This window comes from Pelodiscus sinensis, chromosome 16 (assembly GCF_052426305.1).
Source record: "Pelodiscus sinensis isolate ZL-2025 chromosome 16, ASM5242630v1, whole genome shotgun sequence".
In the NCBI taxonomy this organism is placed as follows: domain Eukaryota; kingdom Metazoa; phylum Chordata; order Testudines; family Trionychidae; genus Pelodiscus; species Pelodiscus sinensis.
This window is the reverse complement of record NC_143067.1, coordinates 210,509-234,441: the sequence shown is the minus strand read 5'-3', so window position 1 is coordinate 234,441 and position 23,933 is coordinate 210,509. Positions and strand designations below refer to the sequence as shown.

The window sequence follows — 23,933 nt, the reverse complement described above, 5'->3', positions numbered from 1 at the left end:
CCCCCAAAGGATCTTTACAGAGCATTCATAAATTTGAGATACCCACCTGGGGAAGTGAAAAAACAAATTGACAGAGCCAAAAAAGTACCCAGACATGAACTACTTCAAGACAGACCCAAAAGAGAAAATAACAGAACTCCTCTTGTTGTTACTTACAGTCTACAACTCAGACCCCTCCAACTCATCATACACAATCTACAACCCATCCTGGAAAATGATCTCTCACGCTCAGAGGCCTTGGGAGAAAAACCTATTCTTGCTTATAGACAACCCCCTAACCTGAAATGTATTCTTTCTGATAACCATGCCACACAACCACATCATAAACCTCCAGGAACCTGGCCCTGCAACCAGAAAAGATGCCAACTCTGCCCACATATCTACACTGACAAATTCATCACTGGAGCAAACAACACTAGCCACAAAATCAAAGGGTCATTTAACTGCTCATCTAGTAATTTGATCTACGCCATCAAATGCCAACAGTGCTTCTCTACTATATATATTGGTCAAACTGGACGTTCTCTACGTGAAAGATTCAGTGGACACAAATCAGATTTACGTAAAGAAAATACTCAGAAGCCAGTGGCAGAACATTTCTGTTTACCTATTCATAATCTCACAGATTTGAAGGTGCTGGTCTTGTCATAGTCCAGTTCCTCAAGCCAAATCCACAGGGAAAACTTGGAATTACAGTACATAGGCAAATTCAATTCAATTAATTATGGACTTAATCAAGATATAGGGTGGTGGAACCTTTATCAATGAAGGTGCTAACTACTTTCTGAATGGTATCCTTCCTGCCTTATCCATCCACTGACTTTGATCTTTATCTTCTCAGGTTTAGCACCCTTTCTCCTGATACTTTATGCATAGAGGTAGGGGGGTGGGCGACAGAACATTGATAAGATTTATCAAATGAAATAAAAAAAAATGAATCAACATGTTCAATAGAATCCCTATGGATAGTAATTCCATGCTCCAATAATAAGAATTTAGCAGTAGGGCTATATTATCGACCACCTGATCAGGACAGTGATACTGACATTGAAATGCTGAGGGAGATTAGAGAGGCTACCAAAAGAAAAAACTCTATAATAATGGGGGATTTTAATTATCCCCATATTGACTGGGTACATGTCACCTCAGGAAGAGAAGCAGAGATAAAATTTCTCAATGGCTTAAATGACTGCTGCTTGGAGCAGCTGGTACAGAAACCCACAAGGAGAGAGGCAATTCTCGATTTAGTCCTGAGTGGAGCGCAGGATAAGGTCCAGGAGATAACCATTACAGGACTGCTTCAGAATAGTGACCATAATATAATAACATTTAATATTCTTGTGGTGGGAAGAATACCTCAGCAGTCCAGCACTCTGGTATTTAATTTCAAAAATGAGGAGGCTAGTTAAACAGAAATTAAAAGGCCCAGTGGCTAGAGCCAAATCCCTGCAAGCTTCATGGAAACTTTTTAAAGACACCATAATAGAGGCCCAACTTAAATGTGTACCCCAAATTAAAAAACATAGTAAGAAACCTAAAAAAGAGTCATTGTGGCTTAACCACCATGTAAAAGAAGCAGTGAGGGACAAAAAGGCATCTTTCAAGTAGTGCAAGTCCAATCCTAGTGAGATAAATAGAAAGGAACATAAACACTGTCAAATCAAGTGTAAAAATGTAATAAGAAAAGCAAAAAAAGATTTTGCGGAACCGCTAGCCAAAAACTCAAAAAGAAATAGCAAAACGTTTTTTTAAGTACAGGCAGTCCCCGGGTTACGTACAAGATAGGGACTGTAGGTTTGTTCTTAAGTTGAATTTGTGTGTAAGTCGGAACTGGTACATATTGTAGGGGAAACTCTGGCCAAACATTTCTCCAGAGCTCAGTTTTATTCTCCCACACCTCACTTCCCTCAGTCCTTTATTCTCAAGCTGATGTGTCTGCTGAGAAAAGCCGCTCCGCGTCTCCCTGGTCTGCTGGGGAGGGGCGCTAGCTTCGCGTCTCCCTGGTCTGCTGGGGGGAAGCAGCTAGTGCGGGGTTGCCTCACCCCGTTTGTAAGTAGGGATCCGATGTAAGTCGGATCCATGTAACCCGGGGACTGCCTGTACATTAGAAGCAGGAAGCCTGCTAAAAAACCAGTGGGTCCCCTAGACGATGGAGATATAAAAGGAGAAAACAAGGATAATAAAGCCATTGCGGATAAACTAAATGATTTCTTTGCTTCACTGCTGAGGATGTTAGGGAGATTCCCAAATCCATAAAAGGCTATTAGCCAGGAGATAGAAATGGTGTCCCTGGCCTCTGTTTGTCAGAGGCTGGAGTTGGATGGCATGAGACAAATCGCTTGATCATTGTCTTCGGTCCACCCTCTCTGGGGCACCTGGTGCTGGCCACTGTCAGCAGACAGACTACTGGGCTAGATGGACCTTTGGTCTGACCCAGTACAGCCATTCTTATGTTCTTATCTTTCTCCTCCCCCTCCCCTTCAACAATTTATTTTGAGTTTCCTTATCCTCTAATCATAACTCCGGTCATCTGAAGAAGTGGGCTGTGCCCACAAAAGCTCATGATACCATTTACATGTTTTGTTAGTCTATAAAGTACTACCAGACCATTTGCTTCCTGTTTTTTTTTTCCAACCTCAGCTGTGCAGCTTCAGGCTAGAGCAATAGCTCTGGCTTCCTGCTGGGGAGAGGGGGAGGTGAGAGAGGCACACATGCATCCATGGGGCTGTCCTTGCCCAGCCTAGGCATTCAACTCCCGGGAGCTAAGGGGTTAAACCCCTCTTCCCTTGGCTACAGGCTCTGCAGAGCTTGATCTGGACAGCTGGTCACAATGTGGCATTCTGTGACCCGGCTGCTCCCTGTGGGCTGTGTGTGGGGGCAGGGAGCCCCTTCCCCAGCACCCTGCTTTGCCCATCTGGGTTGGAGCCATCCCTGGGCAGCCTCGGGCTCTGCTTGCCCCAAGCCCTTAGCCTGCCAGAAAAGGGCTAGTCTTGGTGTTTCACATGGGCCAAGATTTCTTCCTCCCAGTCTTCTACCCAAAGCCTCATGTGACCAATAAGGAATGATATCTGCGCACACTAGATGTCAGGAGGGCTCTAGCATTCTATTTGGAAAGAACAAATCCCTTCCAGAAGTCCACATATCTGTTTGTGTCCTATACGGATAGGATGAAAGGCCATCTGGTGTCATCCCAGAGGGTATCTAGATGGATTACTGCCTGCATCTGCATGTGTTAGGACCTCATGGGTATTTCAACCCCAGATTTGGTCAAAGCTCATTAGACTAGGGTCCAGGCCTTGTTGGCAGCCTTTCTGGTGAATGTCCTAGTCCATGAGATCTGTTGAGCAGCAATGTGGTCATTGGTTTACACCTTTGCAGGCTACTGTGTGATCACACAACAAGCAAGGAGTGATGCGGCCTATGGTAGAGTGGTATTGGAATCTGCATATTCTTAAGTCTCCTACCTGCCTCCACAGATGCTGCTAGCAGTCACATATATTGAATGGACATGAGCATGCTCTCGAAGAAGAAAAAAATAGTTACCTGTTTCTGTAACTGGTGTTCTTTAAGATGTGTTGCTCGTGTCCATATGTTTCTCACCTCCCACCCTCTGTCCTTGCTGTTGGAGTCTTTTCGGCAAAAGGAAGTGAGGAGGGAGACGCCTGGGAGTGCTCTATAAAGCTCAGCATGTGTGCGCCACTTCAGGGGGCACTGAGACCCAGACCCCTTTGGGTGCTGCTGAAGAAAAATCTTCTGTTATTGGTCCATCTGGTGATCGCACACAACTACATTAAATGGACATGAGCAACACATCTTGAACATCAGTTACAGAAACAGGTAACTGTTTTGTCACTACTCATCCTATCTTCTAGATTGATTAATACATTTAATAACACCAGATCTAATTACATTCAGGCAAAATATTGTTTTTGCAAGGAGCCCTATCAGTATCAATAGAGATTCCTTTATCAAAGATCTAGTTACAGGATAGGGGCCCAAGTATGGAACCCTGTAGCACACCTTTGTGGACATCCAGTGGTCAAAATTGACCATTTACTTCTGTGTGTTTAATTTCTTTTCCAGTTTCCAGATCATGGCAGATTTTTCTCTTGTGTCCATTATCTTGCTGACATGCACACAAAATTCTAACATTGTAGTGATTTTTGATTATACGATGAAATAATGAAGATTATTTTTCTTTTCAGAAGCCATCTCTGTCATCTAGTGTTCAACTAGGTATTTTGTAATTCTGCTTTTAATTGTTTAATCCCATTTGCTAGTGTTGAGACACAAGATTTCTGTATAATGCTCAGGATCACTTCAGCTGCCTTTTTAAAAAAATAAACACAACAGTTGGCTATCATGCTGTTCTGCTGAGTTTAGTGAAATGCATGTTTTTGGTAACAGCAGCAGCCTGTTATATTCCTTTTTACTTTTGGGTGTAACCCTATGAGCCTGATAACCTGTTGCCAAATTTGTTATAATTTTATCATTTATGCTCCAGGATCTGTTCTTGCTCTGAAAAAGCATTGGTTTCTCTTCCAACATCCTCTGTGTTGCAGATTCAGAAATAGACTATTTGCTATCCCTGCAATGTCTTGCTCCTCGGCTTCTCATTTTAGCACAGATATTCCAAAGGACCCATTGATTTTTCTGGCAGCTGATGCTTTGAGGAAATGGGAGTGCTGCTGTGGTCCACACACTCCTATATTCCACTGGATGGCAGCAGAGCCTCTGTTCAGTGGTTAAATTTCAGTTATTGTGACTTAGTTTCTGCTAGAAGTAGCCATCCCAGAATCATACCCCTACACCAGGGGTTCATCGATAATTGTGAACAGGGCAGCAGCCAACCAGGGAGTTTGCCTGAGAAACGTCCAAAAGAAGCTCAGGTAAGTGTGGCTTTTGGGGGGCTGTGTTGTGAGCTGGTAGGATGAGTATCCAAGTGTCTGTCTGTCTGTCTGAGCATTTGTTTGACTGTGTGTTTGGTGGTTTGAAAAGAGCAGGAGTTTGAAAAGTGTGAATTGGGAGTGCTTTGTTCCAGGTGTGCCTTCAGGGGCTGACTGGATTAGAGGCAAGGCTTTGAGTCAGGCCTAGCCAGCAGCCTTATAAAAAGGCAGCCAGAGCAAACACAGTGAGCAGCCAAAAAGGGAGTTTGCCTGGGAGTTCGCCTTGGGGGAAGACCCATAGTTTTTGGTGGTCTTTTTCTTGCATTTTATTTCTTTTCTGCCCTTCAAGGGGGCATTACAAATATCTGAGAAATCTCTCTGAAGGAAGGCATGTATGGATAGTGATAGGTGTGCTGTTATTACCTGCATAGCATGTGCCATGTTTGTCTTCCTCTCGGAAGATAGAAGGGATTTAATCTACACTAAATGCAAGCTGGTCGCCGTTTTGGAAGAAAAAATTAGAGTACTTGAGGCCCAAGTATCAACCCTACATTCCATCAGAGAAGATGGAGACTTCCTTGATAGAAGGCAGCATTTAATACTGCAGGCACAGCAAGCTGAAGAACCAGTGAGGGCAGTACAGAACAAGGAAGAAAACTGGCAGCATGTAACCTCCAGGAGAAGAAAGCCAACTCAGGTATCCCCGATTCCAGTAGAAATAAGTAACCACTTTCAGGATCTCTGCACAGGCACTATGGTGGAGAATGCTTTGGCAGGGACCTCTCAGAGAAGAGATCAGAAGATGACCCCATCGACCAGAAGGCATGGGAAGCATAGTCCCAGGGATGGGAGTTCCATAACCACCGCCCCTAAGAGAAGAAGACGGATGGCGGTGGTCGGGGACTCCCCCCTAAGTGGGACAGACTTATCCATCTGATGTCCAGACCTGGAATCTCGAGAATGCTTACCAGGAGCTAAAATTCAGGATACCTTCCAAAACTGATGAAACCTTTGAATCACTACCTCTTCCTGCTTCCCCATTATGAACTAACGATATGGCCAAGAGTGACCTTGAGCAGGTCACTGCAGATTATGTAGCACCAGGAAGAAGGATCAAAGAATTTGAAGCGCAAGTGGTGTTCTTGTCCATCCTTCCAGTTGAAGGAAAAGATCTAGGTAGGAATTGTCAAATCGTGGAAGTATATGTGTGGTTGCGCAGGAGGTGTCAGAGAGAGGGCTTTGGTTTCTTTAACCATGGGATGCTGTTCCGGGCACATGGATTGCTAGGAAGAGATGGGATTCACCTAACCAAGAAAGGAAAGAGCAACTTCACAGACAAATTACAAAGGATGAATATAAGCAAACAATAGAGAGATGCAGGGGCAAGATTAGAAAGGCAAAGGCAAAAAAGAGTTAAAACTAGCTACAAACATAAGGGGAAACAAGAAGACATTCTATAAAATATTAGAAGCAAGAGGAAGACCAAGAACAGGGTAGGCCCACTGTTCGGTGAGGAGAGAGAAATAGTAAGAGGAAACTTGGAAATGGTAGAGATGCTTAGTGACTTCTTGTTTCGGTCTTCATCAAGAAGTCTGATAAAGGAATGCCTAACATAGTGAATACTAAGGGGGTACATTTAGAAGATAAAATAAAAGAAGAACAAGTTTAAAATCACTTAGAAAAGTTAGATGTCTGCAAGTCACCAGGGCCTGATGAAATGCATCCTAGAATACTCAAGGAGCTGATAGAGGAGGTATCTGAGCTTTTAGCTATCATCTTTGAAAAATCGTGGAAGATGGGAGAGATTCCAGAAGACTGGAAAAGGGCAAATATAGTGCCAATGTATAAAAAGGGAAATAAGAACAACCTAGGAAACTACAGACCTGTCAGTTTAACTTCTGCGCCAGGAAAGAAAATGGAGCAAGTAATTAAGGAATGAATATGCAAACACCTGTAAGATAATAAGGTGATAGGTAACAACCAGCCTGGACAAATCATGTCAAACCAATCTGATAGTTTTCTTTGATAGGATAACAAGTCTTGTGGATAAAGGAGAAGCGATGGACGTGGTATACCTAGACTTTAGTAAGGCATTTGATACGGTCTCGCATGAGATTCTTATTGATAAACTAGGCAAATATAACTTAGATAGGGCCACGATAAGGTGGGTGCATAATTGGCTGGATAACCGTAGTCAGAGAGTTGTTGTTAACGGTGCTAAATCCTGCTGGAAAGGGATAACAAGTGGAGTTCCGCAAGGGTCTGTTTTGGGACCCGTACTGTTCAATATCTTCATTAATGATTGAGATATTGGGATAGAGAGTATGCTTATTAAGTTTTCAGATGATACCAAACTGGGTGGGGTTGCAACTTCTTTGGAGGATAGGGACATAATTCAAAATGACCTTAGCAAGTTAGAGAAATGGTCAGAGGTAAACAGGATGAGGTTTAATAAAGAGAAATGCAAAGTGCTCCACTTAGGAAGGAACAATCAGTTCCATACATACAAGATGGGAAGCGACTGTCTAGGAAGGAGCATGGCGAAAAGGGATCTAGGGGTCATAATGGACCACAGGTTGAATATGAGTCAACAGTGTGATGCTGTTGCTAAAAAAGCAAATATGATTCTAGGTTGTATCAACAGGTGTGTTGTAAGCAAAACTCGTGAAGTCATTCTGCCGCTCTACTGTACCATTTGACTGGAGAATTGCTAATATAGTTCCTATTTTTAAGAAAGGGAAAAAAAGTGACCCGGGTAACAATAGGCCTGTTAGTTTGACATCTGTAGTATGCAAGATCTTGGAAAAAAATTTCAAGGAGAAAGTAGTTAGAGACATTGAGGCTAATGGCAATTGGGACAAATTACAACATCGTGCCAAACCAACCTGATCTCCTTTTTTGAGAAAGTAACAGATTTTTTAGATAAAGGAAATGCAGTGGATCTAATCTACCTCGACTTTAGTAAGGCATTTGATACAGTACCACATGGGGAATTATTGGTTAAATTGGAAAAGATAGGGATTAATATGAAAGTTGAGAGGATGACACAAAGTTGGGAGCTATTGCCAATTCAGAAAAGGATCGGGATATCATACAGGAAGATCTGGATGATCTTGTAAATTGGAGTGATGGCAATAGGATGAAATTTAATAGTGAGAAGTGTAAGGTTATGCATTTAGGGATTAATAACAAGAATTTTAGTTATAAGCTGGGGACACATCAGTTGGAAGTAATGGAGGAGGAGAAGGACCTTGGAGTCCTGGTTGATTATAGGATGACTATGAGCCACCATTGTGACATGGCCGTGAAAAAGGCTAATACGGTCTTGGGATGTATTAGGCGAAGTATTTCCAGTAGAGATAAGGAGGTGTTAGTGCCATTATACAAGGCATTGGAGAGACCCCATTTGGAATACTGTGTGCAGTTCTGGTCTCCCATGTTTAAGAAGGATGAATTCAAACTGGAACAGGTACAAAGAAGGGCCACTAGGATGATCCGAGGAATGGAAAACCTGTCTTATGAAAGGCGACTTAAGGAGCTTGGCTTGTTTACCTTAACCAAAAGAAGGCTGAGGGGGGACATGATTGCACTCTTTAAATATATTAGAGGGATAAATACCAGGGAGGGAGAGGAATTATTTAAGCTTAATACCAATGTGGACACAAGAACAAATGGATATAAGCTGGCTAGTAGGAAGTTTAGACTTGAGATTAGACGAAGGTTTCTAACCATTGGAGGAGTGAAGTTCTGGAACGGCCTTCCAAGGGAAGTAGTGGAGGCAAAAGATCTATCTGGTTTCAAGATTAAACTAGATGGGTTTATGAAGGGGATGGTTTGATGAGATAACATGATCTTGGTAACTAATTGACCATTCATTATCAGTGGGCAATAGGTCAATGGAGGGATGATAGGAGTTACTATAGAGAACTTTCTGGGTGTCTGGCTGGTGAGTCTTGCCCACATGCTCAGGGTTTAGCTGATCGCTATATTTAGGGTTGGGAAGGAATTTTCCTCCAGGGTAGATTGGCAGAGACCCTGGAGGTTTTTCGCCTTCCTCTTTAGCATGGGGTACAGATCACAGCTGGAGGGGTCTCTGCATCTTGGGGTCTTCAAACTATTTGAAGGCTTCAATATCTGAGATATAGGTAAGAGGATTATTCTAGGAGGGGGTGGGTGAGATTCTGTGGCCTGTACTGTGCAGGGGGTCAGACTAGATGATCATAATGGTCCCTTCTGACCTTAAAGTCTATGAGTCTAATTAACTGTTAACTGTTGATATGTAAATACAACTCATGCTAGGAAGGGGAAGGAATCCGAGGTGTGGCTATGTAAATCCAATTCAGCTGCGGCTGATGGAAGATCAGTGTTGGAATGGAATGTGGTGTACTGTAAATAATTTGGGGCTGTTGTGAGGGTCACAAATCATGCTACCCCTAAATGTGGGAACTGTAAAACATGACATCAGGAGAGACACCATCATTGTAAGAGGTCTCCGAGGAACAAACCTCCCCCCCTCCAGAGTTGAGTGAACTGAGCTGGGGGGAAGGGCTAAAGGGCTTGAGTCAGCCTGTTTCACACCTGAAGCGGCTGGCAGGAATGACAGGCGGGCGGCTGGTAGGAGCGGTGGCAGCCAGCAGAGTGGCTGGTGGGAACAACTGGCAGGTGGCCAGTAGGAGTGGCACCAAGTGACCAGCAGAGCGGCCGGTGGGAACGAGTGGCCAGTAGGAGCGGCGGCAGGCGACCAGCGGAGCAGCCGGTGCGAACGACTGGTGAGCAGCCGGTAGGAGCGGACCGAGACAGCTGGTGGAGCGTGGCGGAGTGGCTCGCATTAAAGACTGCAGCAGAACCCTACAGGGAGGTGGGGCTATCGGCCTCGGACAATATATGGTGTCCCTATCAATCCTCCTGCCCCCTTTCTGACCAGGTTGGGAGGTAAAACCCTGCAGGTGAACTTTTGGACTCTGGGCAGCACTGACCAGGGACAGAGACTTCTGGGGTGTCAGTTGGACTTTGGGACTTCGGGTGATTCTTGGCTGGGGGGGGCTTAGCTTGTGGTTTGGGCTATGAACACTTTGTGGTATTTTCCCAAGTTAATGCCATATGACTTCTCTCTGTTTCATTAAATGTTTCTTTCCTACACTCAGACTCTGTGCTTGCGAGCAGGGAAGCATTGCCTCTCAGAGGTGCCCAGGGGTGTGTGACTTTCCCAGGTTACTGGGTGGGGGCTTGAGCTGGTTCTGTCTGAGATGGACCCCTAGATATTGAACCCGGACTTGGTTGCTGCTGGGCTTACCCAGCAGAAGGGTTACATAGGAATGAGTCCTGCCAAAAGGGATCTGGGGGTCATAATGGACCACAAGCTAAATATGAGTCAGCAGTGTGACACTGTTGCAAAAAAAGCAAACATGCTTCTGGGATGCATTAACAGGATTGTTATGAGCAAGACACGAGAAGTCATTCTTCCACTCTACTCTGTGCTGATTAGGACTCAGTTGGAGTATTGTGTCCAGTTCTGGGCACCATATTTCAAGAAAGATGTGGAGAAATTGGAGAAGGTCCAGAGAAGAGCAATAAAAATTATTAAAGTTCTACAAAACTTGACCTATGAGGGAAAAATTGAAAGAATTGGGCTTGTTTAGTTTGGAAAGGAGAAGACTAAGAGGGGACACGATAGCGGTTTTCAGGTATCTAAATGGGTGTCACAAGGAGGGAGAAAATTGTTCTCCTTAGCCTCTGAGGATAGGAGAAGGCAGCATGGGCTTAAATTGCAACAAGGGAGGTTTAGGTTGGACATTAGGAAAAACTTCCTAACTGTCAGAATGGTTAAACACTAGAATAAATTGCCTAGGGAGGTTGTGGCATCTCCATCTCTGGAGATATTTAAGAGCAGGTTAGATAGACATCTGTCAGGGATGGTCTTGACAATACTGGGTCCTGCCGTGAGGGCGGGAGACTGGACTCAATGACCTCTCGAGGTCCTTTCCAGTTCTAGTGTTCTATGATTCTGTGATTCTAAGGTCTGCAAATCTAGTGTGGAGGACTTTAAACTAGGTTCATTGGGGGTTGGTGACCTAATCCTTGAGGTAAGTGGGGAAGTAGGATACTGGGAAGAAACACAAGGAGAAAGGAGCAACAAAGGAGGACCTCTGATTCAAATGCTAGAGAAGCCTGGGAAATCAACAGGAAGAATTAGAAGCCCTAGCACAATCAAAGAACTATGATTTGATTGGAATAACGGAGACTTGGTGGAATGATTCACATGACTGGAGCACTATCATGCAAGGGTATAAACTGTTCAGGAAGAACAGGCAGGGGAGAAAAGGAGGAGGGGTTACACTATATATAAGAGAGCAGTATGATTGCTCAGAGCTCCAAAATATAAGGGTAGAAAAGCCTGTTGAGAGTATTTGCGTTAAGTTTAGAGGTGGAAGCTACAGAGATGATGTTGTGGTTGGTGTCTTCTATAGACCAGCAGATAAGGTGGATGAGGTACATGAGGCTTTCTTCAGACAACTAAGAGAAGCATCCAGATCACAGGCTCTAGATCTCATGGGGAACTTGAAACACCCTGACATCTGTTGGGAGACCAATACAGCGGTACACAGACAATCCAGGAAGTTTTTGAAGAATATTGGGGATAACTTCCTGGTACAAGTGCTGAAGGAACTGACCGGGGTCATGCACAGCTTGACCTGCTGCTCACAAATGGGAGAACTAGTAGGGGAAGTAGACTGCTGCCAAAGTTGCCAGCCACGTGATCATGAGATGGTCAAGCTCAGGATCCTGACCAAAGGAAGAAAGGAGCACAGCAAAATACACACCCTGCACTTCAGAAAAGCAGACTTTGACTCCCTCAGAGAAATGATGGGCAGGATCCCCTGGGATGCTAACAAAGGTGAAAGGAGTCTAGGAGTGCTGGCAGTATTTTAAAGAAGCCTTATTGAAGGCACAGGAACAAATTATCCTGATGCGCAGTAAGAAAAACAAATATGGTAGGCGACCAGATTGGCTTACCAGGGAAATGCTTGGCGAGCTTAAACACAAAAAGGAAGCTGATAAGAAGTGGAAACTTGGACAGATGACCAGGGAGGACTATAAATATATTGTTCGAGAATGCAGGGGAGTAATCTGGAAGGCAAAAGCACAATTGGAATTGCAGCTGGCAAGGAATGTGAAGGGTAACAAGAAAGGTTTCTTCAAGCATGTTAGCAATAAGAGGGTGATCAGAGAGGGTGTGGAACCCTTACTGAATGAGGGAGGAAACCTCCTGACAGATAATGTGGGAAAAGCTGAAGTACTCAATGCTTTTTTTGCCTCTGTCTTCACAGACAAGGTCAACTCCCAGACTACTGCACTAGGTAACGCAGTTTGGGAAGGAGGTGGGCAGCCCTCGGTTGAGAGAGAACAGGTTAAGAACTATTTAAAAAAGCTAGACATGCACAAATCCATGGGTCCAGATTTAATGCATCTGAGGGAGTTTGCAAATGTCATTGCAGGGCCTTTGTCCATTATCTTTGAAAAGTGGTGGAGATCAGGCGAGGTCCTGGATGATGGGCACTACATTTGCCTTTTTCCAATCTTTTGAAAAGGAGAGGAGGACAATCCAGGGAACTACAGACCAGTCAGCCTTACCTCTGTCCCTGGAAAAATCATGGAGGGGATCCTCAAAGAATCCATTTTGAAGCACTTGGAAGAGGGGAAAGTGATCAGGAATAGTCAACGTGGATTCACTAAGGGCAAGTCATGCCTGGCCAATCTGATTAGTGTCTATGATGAGGTAACTGGCTCTGTGGATATGGGGAAGTCAGTGGATGTGATAGATATATACTTTGACTTTAGCAAAGCTTTTGATACGGTCTTCCACAATATTCTTGCGAGCAAGTTAAGGAAGTATGGATTGGATAAATGGACTGTAAGATGGATAGAAAGCTGGCTAGATTGCCAGGCCCATCGGGTAGTGATCAACAGCTCGCTGTCTGGCTGGCAGTCGGTTTCAAGTGGAGTTCCTGAAGGATCGATTCTAGGGTTGGTTTTGTTCAACATCTTTATTAATGACCTGGAAGAGGGGATGGATAACATCCTCAGCAAATGTGCAGATGACACTAAGCTAGGGGGAGAGGTAGATATGCTGGAGGGCAGGGTTCAGAATTCCAAGCGTTGTTACAGGCTGGGGACTGACTGCCTAAGTAGCAGTTCTGCAGAAGAGGGGGATTACAGTGGATGAGAAGCTGGATATGAGTCAACAGTGTGACCTTGTAGCCAATAAGGCTAATGGTATATTAGGTTGCATTAGGAGGAGAATCTAGGGAAGTGATTATGCCCCTTTATTTGGCTTTGGTGAGGCCACATCTGGGCCCTCCACTAAGAAAGGATGTAGATGCCTTGGAGCGGATCCAGCGGAGGGCAACCAAAATGATTAAGGGGCTGGAGTACATGACCTATGAGGAGAGGCTAAGGCATGTGACCTTCCTTAGTCTACAGAAGAGAAGAGTGAGGGGGGGATTTGATAGCAGTCTTCAACTTCCTGAAGGGAGGTTCCAAAGAGGATGGAGAGAGGCTGTTCTCAGTAGTGACAGTTGGCAGAGCAAGGAGCAATGGTCTCATGATACAATAGGGGAGGTCAACGTTGGATATTAGGAAATACTATTTCACTAGGAGGGTGGTGAAGCACTGGAATGGGTTCCCTAGGGAGGTGGTAGACTCTCCATCCCTAGAGGTGTTTAAGTCTCAGCTTGACAAATGCCGAGGCTGGGTTGATGTAATTGGGATTGGTCCTGCTTTGGGAAGGGGGCTGGACTCGATGACCTCCTGAGGTCTGTTCCAGCCCTATTATACTATGTAATTTATGGTGTACTGAGAATTGTGTTAGAAATCCAAGCTATAACTCAGGAGTTCTTTGGTTGTTTTGTTTTCGTTCCTGATCATGTTTGCACATTTTGCTATCGTGCCCCTGGCTTGCAATCAAATTCAGTCTGAAAAGAGCCATCTTAAATTGTGCCTTGCTGCTTTAGAGAACACCTAGTTTTCTCTGTTTGTGGGGTTTTGTGGGGGGGTGTTCTGAATTCTAAGAAATTGAAGTGTTAGATTGTAGCCTTCTAGCAAGGGTATTTGGGGGTGGGGGAGCTTGTATCTAATTTCTCTGTGTGTATTCTAGGAACATAACAATCCATATATCGTGGGTTTGAAAATATCTAAGATTGCTTCTTTGGTGATATTGCATTTACTCTGGCTTTATCAACTTGCCAAAAGAGTGGCTGGCTGTCCCTTTAGGACAAGGAGATGAAACCCAAGGGTTGTTTTAATTGAAGCTTTTATTACTCCTGTGTTTGCGAATCAGATTCTCTGGGATCATGATACAGCAGCCAGACATGGGTTGTCATCATCATAAGATAGGTGTGCCTGCTGGTGCCATTTTTGTGCTATGCTGTTAAAAGCTATTACTTCTGTTTTCTGTTTCCTCTTCCCAGTCATCCATCAAATATTTAAGACTGTTTGCACTTAAATCTACACATGCATTACAACTGGATTATGGTTTGTAGCCAGAACTATTCTTCACTACTGAATCTCAGTGCAAAATATCTTGCTGAGTTGTCCTCTCTGTTTTCTCTCATCAGTACTTGTTCTCATTTGCTGTCCAGGCTGCTAACTGTTCTTGCCTTCTTCTCAATCTGAGTCTACTCTAATTGGTGGTTATAGAAATTATGTGTATAGGCTGAATAGCTCCATATATAGATTTCCTTTGTTACTTTCCTTGTGTTCACATTATTTCACCTTCCTTCATCATCTTCCATTACAAAGATCTGACAGCTTCAGCTAAAATCTGAAATACAAAAACAAGCTACTTCCTGTAGTTTGAAAAGTGGAGTTGTTTTTTGTTAAAAGAAGCCTAAACTCTACTCATTGGCTTAGGCCTTGTTTCCTTAATAGTTAATTCATGTCTGTTTTCACACTGTTAACCAAGGGCTTAGATTTACAACGCATGTCCAAATCATTGTAAAAGTTCTTCTTATGGGGTAGAATGGGTAGCTCTAGCAATGAAACATGCAAACAAACAAACAAAAACTCAGAGTAAGTTTTTTAGCCTGGCCTTAAGTCGATCTCTGCTTTTAGGGCCAAACACCATGGCTTTTATACATCCAAATTACTTGAATTGCACCTGAAAGTAACTGAGTGTAAATAAAGTTTGTATTTATTTGCATTGGCAAATCATGGTTTCGAAACAGAGATCGGTCTGAATACCTATGAGTGCAAAAGCACTACTGATTAAACAACACTAATTGTTTAGAATTCCTAACTATGAAATGTTGAACTGCTCAGAAACTTAAGTCATACAAAAAGAACTCCAATAACCCAGCAGAATTGCTAAAATACCATCTGTGTAGGGATGGCAGGGGTAAAGAGAGGATAAGGTGAATGGAGGGAACAGGGGCAGTGGGGAGAACTCTTCAACAGTTTTCCTGGACAGTATAGGACAACATACATTTCTGGGAAAAGCTAAGACTGTGATTGTGTTGTGGTCACCCTTCAGTACAATCAAGGAAGATGAGTACTAGAATGTAGACTGTGTATCGGTCAGGCTGTAGTTACACACATTCATTCAAGGTATGGTTTGCATAGTGACAGGCTGTTGGTGAGTGGCCTAGGTGGAAGCTACTTCATCAAGGCATTTAAAAGGCACCAAGGCTGTATGGCAGGGATGACACAGTTCCTGGATTATATCACCTACTCCGCAAGTCTGGGTGCTTTCAATGTCACGCTGTTGTGACTCACATCTCTGATGCCAATGGCCATCCTACAAGAGGCAGATGGTGCTTAGGCTCTGATCATCCGTCTAGTGGTGTCCCTGTGGGTGCTCCACTTAGGTGTTGGTGTGTCCTTGTGCCGATAAGTAGAGGTTTTTAGCCTAGCAGTGCCTTCCCATGTTGCGCAGCTCTGCCCCGGACTTCCTGGAATCAGCCTCTGGTCAGTTTCAGCAGCGGCTGAATCAGGACGCCTGGGGTAGAGCAGCTGGGGGCTGCTGGGTTGGTCCCACAGCCCTGAGGTGCGGCGCTACTGGACCAACCCAGCAGCACCCCAGCTGCTCTGCCCCAGGCGTCCCCAAGTCAGCCGCTGCTGAAACTGATCAGCGGCTGATTCCAGGAAGCCTGGGGCAGAACAGCTCTGCCTCCAGCTTCCTGGAGTCAGCCGCTGGTCAGTTTCAGCAGCGACTGAATCGGGGACACCTGGGATGCTGCCCGGTTGATTCCACAGCCCCGAGGGGCAGCGCTAGGGGACCTACCCGGCAGCGCCCCAGCTGCTTTGCCTCCGGCTTCCCCAATTCAGCCGCTGGTCAGTTTTAGCAGCGGCTGAATCGGGGAAGCTGGGGGCAGAGCAGCTCCAATGGTCCAGCTGCCCGGAGCACTTCCGGGTTCCTGATGGTGCCGGACCATCAGGAGTGCCGGACCATCAGTTGCCGGACCATCGGAGTTTTACTGTAATAACTTGGGTGCCACAGTGGCACATCCAAACAAGCCACATGAACTCAGTACTGGTGCACAACACAAAATTCATTTTGCTCATGCGAGGAAACTCTTAGGCTATGTTTACACTAGCAGTTTCTTGTGCAAGAACACGTCCACACTGCCATGTGCAAGCTGTGCTTTTGCACAAGAGCATCTATGGCAGTGTGGACGCTCTCTTGCCCGAGAAAGTGCCAATGGCCATTTTAGCCATAAGACTTTCTTGTACAATAAATTCATGTTGCCTGTCCACACTGGCCTCTTGCGCAAGAATAGTTGCACAAAAGGGCTTATTCCTGAGCGGGAGCATCATAGTTCTTGTGCAAGAAGCCCTGATTTCATACATGAGAACATCAGTGTACTTGCATAAGAACACATGGGCAGTGTAGACAGGAAGCACGTTTTTGCGCAAGAGTGGCTGCTTTGGTGCAAGATTGCACTAGTGTAGACACAGCCAAGGAGAAGGAGGGAGGGAGGTAGGGGCAGGGAATCAGCGCTGGCTCAGCATGTCTGCATGGTTTGGGGGAAGGTGCAGGGAAATTGAGCTCATCTGGGTTGCAGAGTGGGGAGGTCTGGGGAGCTGGGTTGGGCTGCGGGGTGGGGGTGTGTGTATGGAGCTCAGAGCTCAGTTTGGATGCAGGAGGAGGAAGGTGCCGGGAACTGAGGCTAGACTCAAGGGGAGGGAAGGGCAGGGAATTGGTGCTTGGCTCAGCCATTTTGCAGGCTCTGGGAGTGTTGGGGTAGAAGGTTGGGGTGCTGAGCAAGCCATGGATATCCAGCCCAAACTGCTGCACCCTCACATCCACAAGCCCATGGCTTGCTCAGCACCCTAACCTTCCACCTGAGCCCAGCACTCCCAGAACCTGGAGCTCTCTCCCCGAGCTAACATCCCCTTCTCCTGCATCCAAATTCCCTCCCAGAGCTTGTACTTCTCACCCCTTCACACACCCAAATCCCTCATTCCCACCCCACACCTCCTGTCTCAACCTAGTGAGAGTGTATAAGGGCTGGAGATAGCAAGTGATGGAGAGGAGGGGAACAGAGTGGATGAGGCCTCAAGGAAGGAGGGTGGGGGATCTTGAGGAAGGAATGTGATTTTCATGCATTGGTGGGGATTTTCATGAATTGGTGGGTCCCTCTCCCCTCCCCCCCTTTTTTTCTTGACAAACCTAGGGGTTCCTTGAAAAGCTGAAAAGGGTTTCTCAGCCAAATAAAATTGGGAAACACTGACTTAAACAAACAATGGGTACTTATAGAGGTGCAAAATTGTTCTTGTCAGCGCTGCTCTTCTAACTTGAATAATCGAATTCACTATCTTTTTCTTTTTTTTCTTTTTCTTTTCCCCCCTTCTCCCCACTGTTTGGCCTTCCCTTATTTATTCTTGGATATGGACTTTTAATATTTCATTCATCTGAAGAAGTGGGTTGTGCCCACAAAAGCTCATGATGCCATCTACATGTTTTGTTAGTCTTTAAGGTGCTGCTAGACTATTCCTTGTTTTTTAAGTTTTTCCAGTTAGAGACGACTCAGCTACCCCTCTGATGCTAAGTACCTGGCATGTTTAAAAGTCTCAGGGGTTAATTGGTAACTAAGGTGCTACAGGATCATTTTTTTTAGAGACTAAAACAAAAATATATAAATAGAATCATGAGCTTTTGTGGGCACAACCCACTTCTTTGAATGACAAATATGGAGCAGGGAGCCCAGAGTTTGAAATATAATACCTTTGTGACCACAAAAACTCATGATACTGTTTATGTATTTTTATTAGTCTCTAAGGTGCTACTGGACACCATCATAGTCCGCCAAGCTCTCACATGGAACCCGCAAGGAAAACGCAAAAGAGGAAGACCTCAGACAACATGGAGAAGATCTACTGAGATTGAAGGACAACAACTGGGGTACTCCTTGAGTCAGCTAGAGGTTTTGTCTCAAGACAAAGTGAAGAGGAGGAAACTTGTAGATGACTTATGCTCCACTCAGAGTACAAGGGTTTAAGAAGAAGTAGTAAATTGTTGGACTTTCAATTCTTTTGACGAGACTCTGTCTGGGGGTCTGGGCATGCCCCACTCCTCTGGCTAGGCCTGGTAGGAAGCCAGGCAGAGACAAGTCCTCTCGTAAGGATAAGAGGAAGAAGAGTGACCAGCCAGAGGACAAGCTGGAAAAGCCTCAAAAGACATCAAGCCAGCATCTGGGTCACATTCATCAATGTTTGAGGTCCGTTTCCCCTCCTTGACAGAGCCCTTCCAGGCCGCACAGGATATAAGAGCTAGGCTGGTACCACTCCTGTTACTGAACAGGCCCTAGCACAGAGGTGAACCACTGTTCTTCAGCCCTTGATCTCCTTGTATAGTCCCATCATGTTTTCCTCCAGCGTCTGAGAAGAGAATGCCCTGAAGTCTCCATAGGTCTGCATGTGAGAGACTGGGGCATGACACGCAATTGCCTGCATTGCTGGAGTTGGTGCACAGACCTGTGCAGGCACGTGCCCCCTGGCACCAAAGGTATTGAAGGGATAGAGATTCTCCCTACTCGCTGCACCATCAGGACTCCTCTCCAAAGCACTAGCACTGTTCGCCATGCTGTAGATACTCGCTGGCACTGAGCCTTCCCAGCCATAGAGGCACATCCTGCTTACCCCATTGCCCATCCAGACACCAGGATCTTCTCTCTGCTACTGTTCCCTGGATTTGAGGAGTGGCTCTTCAGGGCTTCATAGCTCCCATAGACCCTCTGGATATTCCTGGTCTGTCAGTGGCAGAGTCCTGGCACTGGAAGAGTCACTGCTCTTGCTCCTTGTCTTGGGCGTCAGTGAGCGTCCACTCCTACAGCATGGCTTCCGAGGCAACTTCCATTCCTTTGGCACAGCAGTCAGCACAGTCCTCGGTGCCATTGATGTGGACACTGCTGGTGCCGTCCCAAGGCATGCTATGGCCGCCATCTCAGTGGCAGGTGCATTGGTGCCCATGGACTTCCTAGGGTTTCCCGTTACCTGCTCGGTTGCTGGAGTATTCCAATATGCCTCAGTGCCACCAGGGTCTCATGGGCCTCAAGGGGTATGGGGACACCAGCCTGCCCTCAACAGATGGCAGGGGCAAGTGACCAACCCTTGCCTTGTGTGGAGCACAACCAGCCTTGGCCACCTCCTCTTCATATGAGGCGATTGTGTCTTCTCCCCCAGTGCTGCCCCTGGAGGACTTGAGAGCCCACTGGGACCTCCTGAGGTGGGTGGCTAACAGCTTGGGTCTCCAGGCTGAGGGGGTGCAAGAGTCCTCAGACTCATTGTTTGGGGTCCTCAGATCAGCAGGGTCGGACAGGGTAGCCTTGCCTCTGCACAAGGTGGTTGCTAAGATTGCCAAGCCTCTCTGGCGACCCCCTCCTCTAGCCAAACAAAAGTACTTTGTCCCTGCGGGGGACTGTGACTACTTCTACACCCACCCACCATCCAAATCCCTTGCGGTGGAGTCAACCACAGGGAGTAACAGGGCCAGCCGGCAGCTGTCTCCAAGAATAAACACTCCAAACACTTGGACTTGTTTGGTATAAAGATTTATTCTTTGGCCAGTTTTCAGCTAAGGGTGAAGAACCACCAGGCTTTGTTCATCAGGTATGAGGTGAATATCTGGCAGGTGCTGGCCAGATTTGAGATGACCTTGTCTGAATAAGGAGAATAAGGCCCTGATCAAAGAGGAGTCTTCCATGGTGCTGGTGGCCTTGCAGGTGGCATCTTATGCTGCAGACTCAGCTGCTCGCTCTATGGTTTCTGCCTCCTCCACGAGGCATGCGGCCTGGCTTCTCCTGTTGGGCCTGTCTCTCTCTGGAGGTTGAGAACTCCATTCAGGACCTCTCTTTTGACACAGGTGCCCTGTTTGCAGAAAAGGCAGACACTAAGTTGCATGGGCTAAGGGACCCTCCTACAACCTTGAAAACTCCAAGCCTGTATGTCCCAGCGTCTGAGAGGAAGAGGTTTAAGCCCCAGTCCTCCCAACTAAAGGGCAATATCCCTTCAAGAAGAGAGCCCGTTCACGCCCCCCGAAGTGGAAGCAGGGCAAGCTTTCCTTTTGAGGGTGCACCCGGGGATGACATACCGGACAGATTCTGCTACTTTTTTTCCTCAGACTCCACCCCTTCCTTCTGGCACTGTTCAGCATGGCTATTCCCTCCAGATCTCCTCCACATGTTCCTGTCACCCTCCCTAGAGAACCCATTCCAGTACTTCACCACCCTCCTAGTGAAATAGATTTTCCTAATATCCAACCTAGACATCTCCCACTGTAACTTGAGACCATTGCTCCTTGTTCTGCCATCTGTCACTACTGTGAACAGCCTCTCTCCATCCTCCTTGGAACCTCCCTTCACGAAGTTGAAGGCTACTATCAAATCCCCCCTCACTCTTCTCTTCTGCAGACTAAACAGACCCAAATCCCTCAGTCTCTCTTCATAACGCATGCTCTCCAGCCCCCTAATCATATTGGTCGCCCTCAGCTGGACCCTCTCCAATACGTCCACATCCTTTCTATAGTGGGGGGGCCCAGAACTGGACACAGTACTCCAGATGTGGACTCACCAGAGCTGAATAAAGGGGAATAATCACTTCTCTAGATCTGCTGGCAATGCTCCTCCTAATGCACCCTAATATACCATTAGCCTTCTTGGCTACAAGGGCACACTGTTGACTCATATCCAGGTTCTCATCCACTATAATCCCCAGAACTGTAATCCCAGAACTGCTACTTAGCCAGTTGGTCCCCAGCCTGTAAAAATGCTTGGGATTCTTCCGTCCCAAGTGCAGGCCTCTACACTTGTCCTTGTTGAACCTCATCAGTTTTCTTTTGGCCCTATCCTCTAATCTGTCTAGGTCACTCTGGACCCTATCCCTGCCCTCCAGCATATCTGCCACTCTCCCCAGCTTAGTGTCATCTGTAAACTTGCTGATGGTGCAATCCATCCCCTCATCCAGGTCATTAATAAAAATGTTGAACAAAACTGGTCCTAGAACAGATCCTTGGGGTACTTTACTAGAAAGTGACCGCCAACATGATATTGAGTTGTTGATCACTACACGTTGGGCTTGACGATCTAGCCAGCTTTCTGTCCATCTTAGAGTCCATTTATCCAATACATACTCCCTTAACATGCTGGCAAGAATATTGTGGAGACCATATCAAAAGCTTTGCTAAAGTCAAGGTATATCACATTCACTGATTTTCCCATATCCACAGACCCAGTTACCGTATCATAGAAGCTAATCAGATTTGTCAGGCATGATTTACCCTTCATGAATCCATGCTGACTATTCCTGATCCATTTACCCTCTTCCAAGTGCTTCAGAATGGATTCCTTGAGGATCCCCTCCATTATTTTTCCGGGGACTCAGGTAAACCTGACTGGTCTGTAGTTCCCTGGATTGTCCTTCTTCCCCTTTTTTAAAGATGGGCTGTACATTTGCCCTACTTCAGTCATCTGGGATATCTCCTGATCTCCAGGATTTTTGAAAGATAATGGCCAAAGGCTCCGCAATGACATTTGCAAACTCCCTTAGTACCCTCAGATGCATGAAATCTGGACCCAAGGATTTGTGTATGTCTAGCTTTTCTAAATAGTTCCTAACTTGTTCTTTCTCCACCAAGGGCTGTCCACCTCCTTCCACCTACTGTGTTGTCTAGTGCATTAGTCTGGGAGCTGACCTTTTCCGTGAAGACAGAGGCAAAGAAAGCATTGAGTACTTCAGCTTTTTCCACATCATCTGTCACTAGGTTACCTCCTTCATCCAGTAAGGGCCCCACACCATCTCTCTGATCACCCTCTTATTGCTAACATGCCTGTAGAAACCTTTCTTGTTACCCTTCACATACTTTGCTAGCTGCAATTCCTGATAACTCCCCTGAATTCTTGAGCAATATATTCATACTCCTCCCTAGTCATCTGTCCAATATTCTACTTCTCGTAAGCTTCCTTTTTGTATTTAAGCTCACCAAGGATTTCTCCAGAAAGCCAGTCTGCTTGCTTACCATATTAGCTTTTCTAGCTGCGCATCGGGAAGGTTTCTTCCTGTGCTTTCAATAAGGCATTTTTAAAATACTGCCAGCTCTTCTGGTCTCCTTTCCCCTTCATGTAAGCATCCTAGGGGATTCTGTCCATCATTTCTCTGAGGGAGTCAAAGTCCGTTTTTCTGTATTGCAGGGTGTGTATTTTGCTACTCTTCTTTCTTCCTTTGGTGAGGATCCTGAAATCTACCATCTCATGATCACTGCTTCCCAGGTTGTCACCCACCAATACTTCCCCTACTAGTTCCTCCCTGTTTGTGAGCAGCAGGTCAAGCTGCGCATGGTCCCTAGTCGGTTCCTTCAGCACTTGTACCAAGAAGTTATCCCCAATGTTCTCCAAAAACTTCCTGGATTGTCTGTGTTCTGCTGTATTGGTCTCCTAACAGATGTCAGGGTGATTAAAGTCCCCCATGAGAACCAGAGCCTGTGATCTGGAAGCTTCTCTCAGTTGTCTGAAGAAAGCCTCATCCACCTGATCCGGTGGTCTATAGCAGACACCAACCACAACATCACCCTCGTTGCTTCCACCTCTATACTTAACCCATAGACTCTCAGCAGGCTTTTCTCCCTCTACATACTGGAGCTCTGAGCAATCATACAGCTCTCTTACATACAATGCAACTCCTTCTCCTTTTCTCCCCTGCCTGTTCTTCCTGAACAGTTTATATCCTTCCATGACAGTGCTCCAGTCATGCGAGTCATCCCACCAAGTCTCCGTTATTCCAATCAAATCATAGTTCTCTGACTGGGCCAGGGCTTCTAATTCTTCTTGTTTTTTGTTTCCCATGCTTCTTGTATTTGTGTACAAATACCTTACATAACCAGCTGATCGCCCTACCTTCTCCATTCGAGTCGGGGTCCTCCTTTGTTTCTCGTTCCTCCTTGTGTTTCTTCCCAGTATCTGACTTCCTCACTTACCTCAGGGCTTTGGTCACCATCCCCCAATGAACCTAGTTTAAAGCCCTCCTCACTAGGTTTGCAAGCCTGTCTGCGAAGATGCTCTTTCCTCTCTGGGGGTATGTCTACACTACCCCGCTAGTGCGAACTAGCGGGGTAATGTATGCATACCGAACGTGCAAATGAAGCCCGGGATTTGAATTTCCCGGGCTTTATTTGCATAAGCCGGCCGGCGCCATTTTTAAATGCCGGTTTGTTCGAACCCCGTGCCGCGCGGCTACACGCGGCACGGGCTAGATAGTTCAGACTAGCAAGCCATTCCGAACTATCTGTATACCTCGTTCCATGAGGTGTACAGATAGTTCGGAATAGCTTGCTAGTCCGAACTATCTAGCCCGTGCCGCGTGTAGCCGCGCGGCACGGGGTTCGAACAAGCCGGCATTTAAAAATGGCGCCGGCCGGCTTATGCAAATAAAGCCCGGGAAATTCAAATCCCGGGCTTCATTTGCACGTTCGGTATGCATACATTACCCCGCTAGTTCACACTAGCGGGGTAGTGTAGACATACCCTTGGTTAGGTGGATCCCATGTCTTACCCATAATCC

The 23,933-nt window shown here is 46.0% G+C and overlaps 1 protein-coding gene across 1 annotated transcript in view; it reads left to right on the top strand.

Annotated features, from left to right (window-relative positions):
* Positions 1-23,440, top strand: part of REEP2 (receptor accessory protein 2) — a 106,929-nt gene extending 83,489 nt beyond the window's left edge. The window contains exon 9 of the transcript XR_012900116.2: positions 18,156-23,440. The gene's annotated coding sequence lies outside the window, so the exon portion shown is untranslated. The remainder of the gene's footprint in view (positions 1-18,155) is intronic.
* Positions 23,441-23,933: the final 493 nt, after the last annotated feature.